This window comes from Panthera pardus, unplaced genomic scaffold (genome assembly GCF_024362965.1).
Source record: "Panthera pardus isolate Hobbes unplaced genomic scaffold, ASM2436296v1 HiC_scaffold_10, whole genome shotgun sequence".
NCBI classification, from domain to species: Eukaryota; Metazoa; Chordata; class Mammalia; order Carnivora; family Felidae; genus Panthera; species Panthera pardus.
In genome coordinates this window covers 26,191,153-26,197,724 of record NW_026526655.1, presented here as the reverse complement: position 1 = coordinate 26,197,724, position 6,572 = coordinate 26,191,153, and positions in this window count along the sequence as shown.

The window sequence follows — 6,572 nt, the reverse complement described above, 5'->3', positions numbered from 1 at the left end:
TTTTATAACATAAAATAATTTCACTTTCCATGTGCTATAGACTGTTTATGACCCTCCCCGCAGTTTGTATGTTGAAACCCTAATCTCCAGTGTGATGGTGTTTGGAGATGGGACCCTTAGGAGGTAATTAGGTTGCGAGCATAGAGCTCTCATGATAGGATTAGTGCCCTTATATGAAATGACATGAAAGAGGTTGCTTTCTCTCTCTCTAAATGTAAGGAGACTGGGAAGAGGGCTCTTACTAGAGCCCAAATATACTGGCACCCTGATCTTAGAATTCCCAGCCTCCAGAATTGAGAAATAAATGTTTGTTGTTTAAGCCACCCGGTGTATAGCATTTATTTTGGAATGTTAAAATCATTCATTGGCTTCCTACTGTACTATGAATGACAAGTATATATCCCAACAGGTCCTACCAAGGCCTCTAGGATCTGGAGTCTGACAATCTCTCAGATTTCACCTGGTCATATTCACTACTTGTTCACCATCCTTTTGCTCCACCAATTAGTTCCTGGAAAACATTGTCAATTCCCAACTCAAAGCCTTCACGCATGGCGTCCCCTCTGCCTGGAATGCTTTTTCTCCCACATTATCCATTTAATTGATATGTATCATTCACATCTCATCTTAATATCCTTCCTCAGAGAGACTGTCCCTAACCATCCAATCTAAATTGTGTTACCCACTATTATTTGCTGGATGAATACCCGATTTTATTTTCCCTGCAGAGTTGTAATTATACATTGTAATATAATTTGTAATCATGTATTGTATTATTGATTACTGCTGTCTTAATACAGTGAAAGCCCCAATTCATATTTGTTCAGCACCTCTTATGAAGTATCATGAGATTTGGAACCATGTCAGTTCATTTCACCATTGCCTAACACAGTAATCTGGTATATAGTAGTAGATACTCAACTTGCTGAATGAATGAATACGTAAATGGATATGTGATGGGGGCTCCTGGGTGGCTCAGTCTGTTAAGTGTCCAACTTCAGCTCAGGTCATGATCTCATGGGTATTGAATTTGAGCCCCGTGTTGGGCTCTGTGCTGACAGCTCAGAGCCTGTGCCTGCTTCGGATCCTGTGTCTTCCTCTCTCTCTGCCCTACCCCTGCTTGCGCCCTGTCTCTCTCTGTCTCTCAAAAATGAATAAATGTTAAAAAAAATGGATACATGATGAACAAATTCGACATACAAAACCAGGGGATCAGGAAACACTCATTTTTCCACCAGTTTTCCCTTAACAATTCTACTAAGGCTATCAACATAAGGGCATTTGATGTTTAATCAAATTGGTGTCCTTTGGTGCTGTCTTCTGAGAGCATAGAGCTTGATATATATTCTCTCATTAACTCTTACACAACTCTGTCATTTACATGGCATTGACTTGGCCAGTTTTTAGAGAAACTGGGATATAGAAAGGTTAATTGATGGATTAACAATAGAATGGGTTGCTGACAGATCTAGGGAAAGAATTGTCCTTTACTTCTTGACTAGATTAGCATGTTACACACTTGCTAGGAGTTATGGAAAATATTTTGGGGATAAATCCACATCAGTAGGTTTGTAAAACTAGAAGCTTCGTTCTGAAATATATTACTGCAAATATTCGTCCTCTGCACATAGAATGTTTGATGAGATACACCTTTAGGGTGATCTCTTTTTTTCATGATCATTAATCTTTCTCAATTTCCTTATAAGAAAATGATGCAGACAAATATATGTTAAATAACTTAGCTGCTGTGATAGGATGAATTCATGTCAGAGCTCCATTCTGGGATTTCTAGTTGACTTTCATAAACACAGCTATATTTTTCATCCTCATTGGAAGAGCAGTTTATATGTTTAGTATTAAAAATTCCAGTTTTGTTGATTGCTAAGCCTTGAAACACATAAAAGGAAGATTATTCAGGATGCTTTGAGTCCTTCTAGGGAAACATTCTGTATAACATTTTACTTAACTCTTTATATATCACTCATATGTGTAAATATTACATGTTTGAATGATTTTAAATATTTAGAATATTTTTATAGCCATAAATTATTTTTAGTTGGCTTCAATGAGAATTTCCCTTATGCTAGTTTGAGTGTGTCAATAGCCCTTGAAGTAAAAAATTACATCATACTTGAAATATAACTGCAAATAAAATTTGGAACGTATTTCTGCTGGTTAACCCAAAGTGTGTGTGCTAATCTGAAGTGTAATACATTAAGTGTGTAAAAGAATGTTTGTCATATTTCATTTGAAATTTGCCAAGATATTTAGGACATGTATTTACTGAAGAAATATGTTAATTTGGAGAATTTTTTTTATTGAAGTGTCAAGAACTTTTTTTTTCATCTCCATACTATTTTTAAATCAGGTGATCTGGCAAGGCCTCTAATTCTATTGGTATGAGAATATGACCTGTCTCCTGGACTTTGGAGCTATGTCTTTTCCTCAGAGAAGATAAGGAAAAGTGTCTTATCTTATGTCTGGAAGAAACACGGAGTCCAGTGTCAAGGTAGTGGAGTAGTTATTTTCCCAGACAATAGCACAGGGTTTTCAAGCCTGAAGAGAAAGATTAATCTCCTTAAAAAAGGACTTTGCTAACTGGGGCCTGGACATGGCAATCCTGTTTCCAGCCATCCTGTGTATAAGCTTGCAAAGTCAAAAGTTTGTTTGCTTTGATATTAATTTTCATCTTTTCTTAGCTGCTCGTACTCAAGATTTGGAAAAGAAGGAACAGTGGTGAGCTGAGCAATTCATTGGATTGTGATGAGGAGTTGTTAAGAAATTTTATTATTCCTAACTTTTTAAATATTTGTAACTTTAATATAACTTTGGTCTGAGCCTTTACTTTTCTCTCTGAGATATAGTCATTATATTTTGGTCTTCCTATTGGGTGTGAGGGTAGCTAGAAATTTATAATTTCATGAGTGTTTGAGGCTTTATTTGTTTTAAATCTAGCTGTCTTTTATATTATGCCTTATGTGTTTATAGGATTCAATATTAATCTAAATTCACTTAAAATGCATTTTATCATGAATTTTATCTTTCATGTGTTTTCATAATGCATTTGTGTTTTTAAAGAAATTAATGTGAGGTTTCATGATTTATACCTTGTTTTTGTAGCCATACATGCAGTGGATATTTACAATTTCACTCTAGTTAATTTTTTCAGTGTTGATCACTACGTCCTTTAGCCAAAATTGGCAGGTGAAAGGTGTGATTCTTTTTATTCCCTTGAGAGGTCGGAGCCGAAGTGTCTCTTAAGGGTGTGGGTCAACTCCTTTGGGATATGAAAGATGACATGAGGGCTTTCCACTTGGTAAAGTTCATTAACAGGTGATCCCATTTCATCTTGGGAGAGATGTTGGAGAGGAATATTGATTTGGCCTATTATACTTGGGTCTTGAGGGTCTTGAGTTTCTTAAGCCTTTAGTTCCTTTTGTTATTCTTTATTATTTGATCTTCAGAGTAGAAAATGTATGTTATGTCTCTTTTATTTTATTTTTTAAAATATATTTTTATTACCTTTTAATTTAAATCAGGTTAGTTAACATACAATGTTGTCATGGCTTCAGGAGTAGAACCCAGTGATTCATCTCTTATGACACCCAGTGTTCATCCCAGAAAGTGTCCTCCTTAATGCCCATCACCCATTTAACACATCCCCTGAACCTCCCCTCCAGCAACCCTCAGTTTGTTCTCTGTATTTAAGTTTCTCTTATGGTTTGCCTGACTCAGTGTTTTTATCTTATTTTCCCCTCCCTTCCCCTATGTCGTGTCTCTTAAAGAATAAACCTAAAACAATAAACTCTTGAAAAGACTTTTTATGAGTGAGCTTTTGGGGGTCAAATCTTATTTCTACTCCAGGACTTAGCACCATGCTTGGCACATAAAATGTCGCCAATAAGTGTTGAAAAAAGGAATTAGAGAGAATTAATTATGACATAGGTCATATGTGACCGATGGGAGGTCACCACTGATACTATTTCCAACTTGTTGATAGAAAACTAAGACACCAAAGAAACTAACTTAGGATCTCACAACATGAATGAGGCATAAAGAGTCTAAAGCTGTGGAAAGTATATATATTGTCTTTCTAGCTTTGCATTATAGTCAATAAGCAGTGTGTAGCTGTTTCAGAGTATGAAATAAGAGTATGTGAAGCAGTTTATAATACACATAAGATATACATAAAATTCATAAAGGAAGTATGATTTCACATGGCTTTGAAGGGTTAACAGGATATGGACAAATTGCCATTAATTTGCCCTCAAATTTCTTCATCGGGTAAATATCACATCATCTTACTTTGGCTAAATGATTCACAATCCGTTTTGTTAATTATTCCTCCTAATTTTCTTTATCAACTCTATTTTATAAGGAGAAAACTTCAGTAGGCAGAAGTTATGTGGCCTTTGACGCTGCAGGCAGGGTGTCAAGCCACTGTGAAATCTGTTTACATATTTTAAATGTATTGTTTTGTAATTGGACAGTCCTCCTTTGACTTCTCTCTTTTCTTGTTCCCTGTACTCCTTCTGTCATGTTTTAAGTATTTTCTTGGGTGAAATTTGTGTGGCAGGATGAGGAACCTAAGAGGAACAAGTAGCAGAGATGGGGAGTACCAAGACACTTTTGATTCTAGCCAGTGGGAAGGGTGGGAAAGAAACATCACAGCAGAACTGGAGCCTCCCATTGAGTGGCTCTAGTCTCTGCCAGGAGTCAGGCTTGAACTTCAGTGTTAATTTCTTTTCTTTTGTTTTGTATATGCATAGGACTATTCCTTGATTTCTTATACTATCATTGTGAAATAGCTGGATGTCCTACCTTCAGTGTTCAAGAGTCATCTTGGCTTGTTATCATACCTGTTTCACATCATCATGGTTGCCTAGAAGCTGAGCCAAAGACTCTACTTATAAACTCCAAGGACTGAAATTAGCAGTTACAAAAAATTGATGGTGTTCGATGGACGTATTTGCCGATGTTTTTGTCAGTTAGTGTTATAGACAACTTTTATGTAAATGCAAACATTTTTAAAAAGAATGTTTTCTTTAAAAGGCTGATTTTCATTGAAATTGATTCTGGTCTCTAAAGCAGAGAGTTAGCTGCAGTGATAATTTACCAAAAAAAAAAAAATGCAGACAATTCAGGACTTTAATTTTAGATTATTAAAAATGTTTATTTTCAGATTTGAGTACTGTTTTCTCAGTACGCTGTGGTATTTCAACGTGCTTTTAAACATTATCGAGATAAGAATTGGGATACCTTCACAGTAAAGAAGTGTCCTGTTTTTCTTACCCCCTGTATTAAAAATGGAAAGAAATGGGAGGCACATACCCTAGCAGTTCTTTTTTCAGTGTCACAGAATGATCATTAGATCATATAGGCACTCTGATCGCCACATGAATGGGGAAATTAAACTACACTCCTGAAAGACCTTAGTTGAAGGTTTCAGTAAACTTTCAGGTTTTAAGTTTTTGAAACTTATATGAATATAAATATAAGAAAAAAATCATGTCCTAATAAAAGATCTGTCTTTTATTTAAAAGTTTATCACATAACAAATTTATCTAGAGGATATATAATTCTATTTGTGAATTTGGAGAAGAAACATACACTTTTGAGAGAATCTTTGGTTTGTGTTGGGAATAACAATATTTTATAACTATCCTATGTCCCCAAGGGCCTTGTATCTATCTTTATTTTTTTATGATAGGGAAATATTGATTAATTAATCAAGTACTAATCAATCCTGTTAATTAATGGTAGAAAAATAGATATTTTCACAAGTAACTTTTGAGTCAAGGTCTTTAATAATTTAAGGAATATGGTTACCATATTTAGTACAAATATTATTCTGACCTGACAACTCTCTTTTTTTCCAAGTTACATATTGGTGTACCATCCAGAGTAACTAACATATAATATACTTTTTCCAATATAAAACCTTATCTTTTTCATTTATCTTTTCATAATATATCTAATCACTCTTTTTGTAGGATTTTTATTATTGCTATTTGGCTTCAGTTTCTAATCCCAGTCAATTAACTTTTAAAAATAAACTTTTGAAACTTTCTCCCAGTTCTCAACTTTCGAATGCTCTATCTGCTTTTTTGGTCCACAGAGTTTTCAAGAATGTTCTCTTGAAATAATCAGTTTCCTAATCTGAGTTCAGTTAGCAACAACATTACTTATTTTCCTCTTCTTATCAGCTGAGGATGATTTCGATGCAGTCAAGTATAAGTTAAAAATAAGTGACATCCAATAAACAATACCAGAATAAAACATTTAATTCTTCAACACCCCAGGGAGTGTCAGGAGTTGAAATCCAAGTTGGCAGTTTCTCTATAGAATTCAAGGATCAGGATGTTGGCTTCTTTTTCTTTATCCTCCTCTTCTTCCTTCCATTGTCCACTTCCTTCTTGTTTTTCTTTTTTTTCCCCTCTAGAGCATTATTTTCACCAAAAAAAATTTAACCTCAATAAAATAAAAAAAAAAAAAGACACCCTTTCAATGATTCAACTCACAAGTCTCCTAATCTGGCGGAAGAAGTAGCTGTATGGTCCATTCAGGAGAAT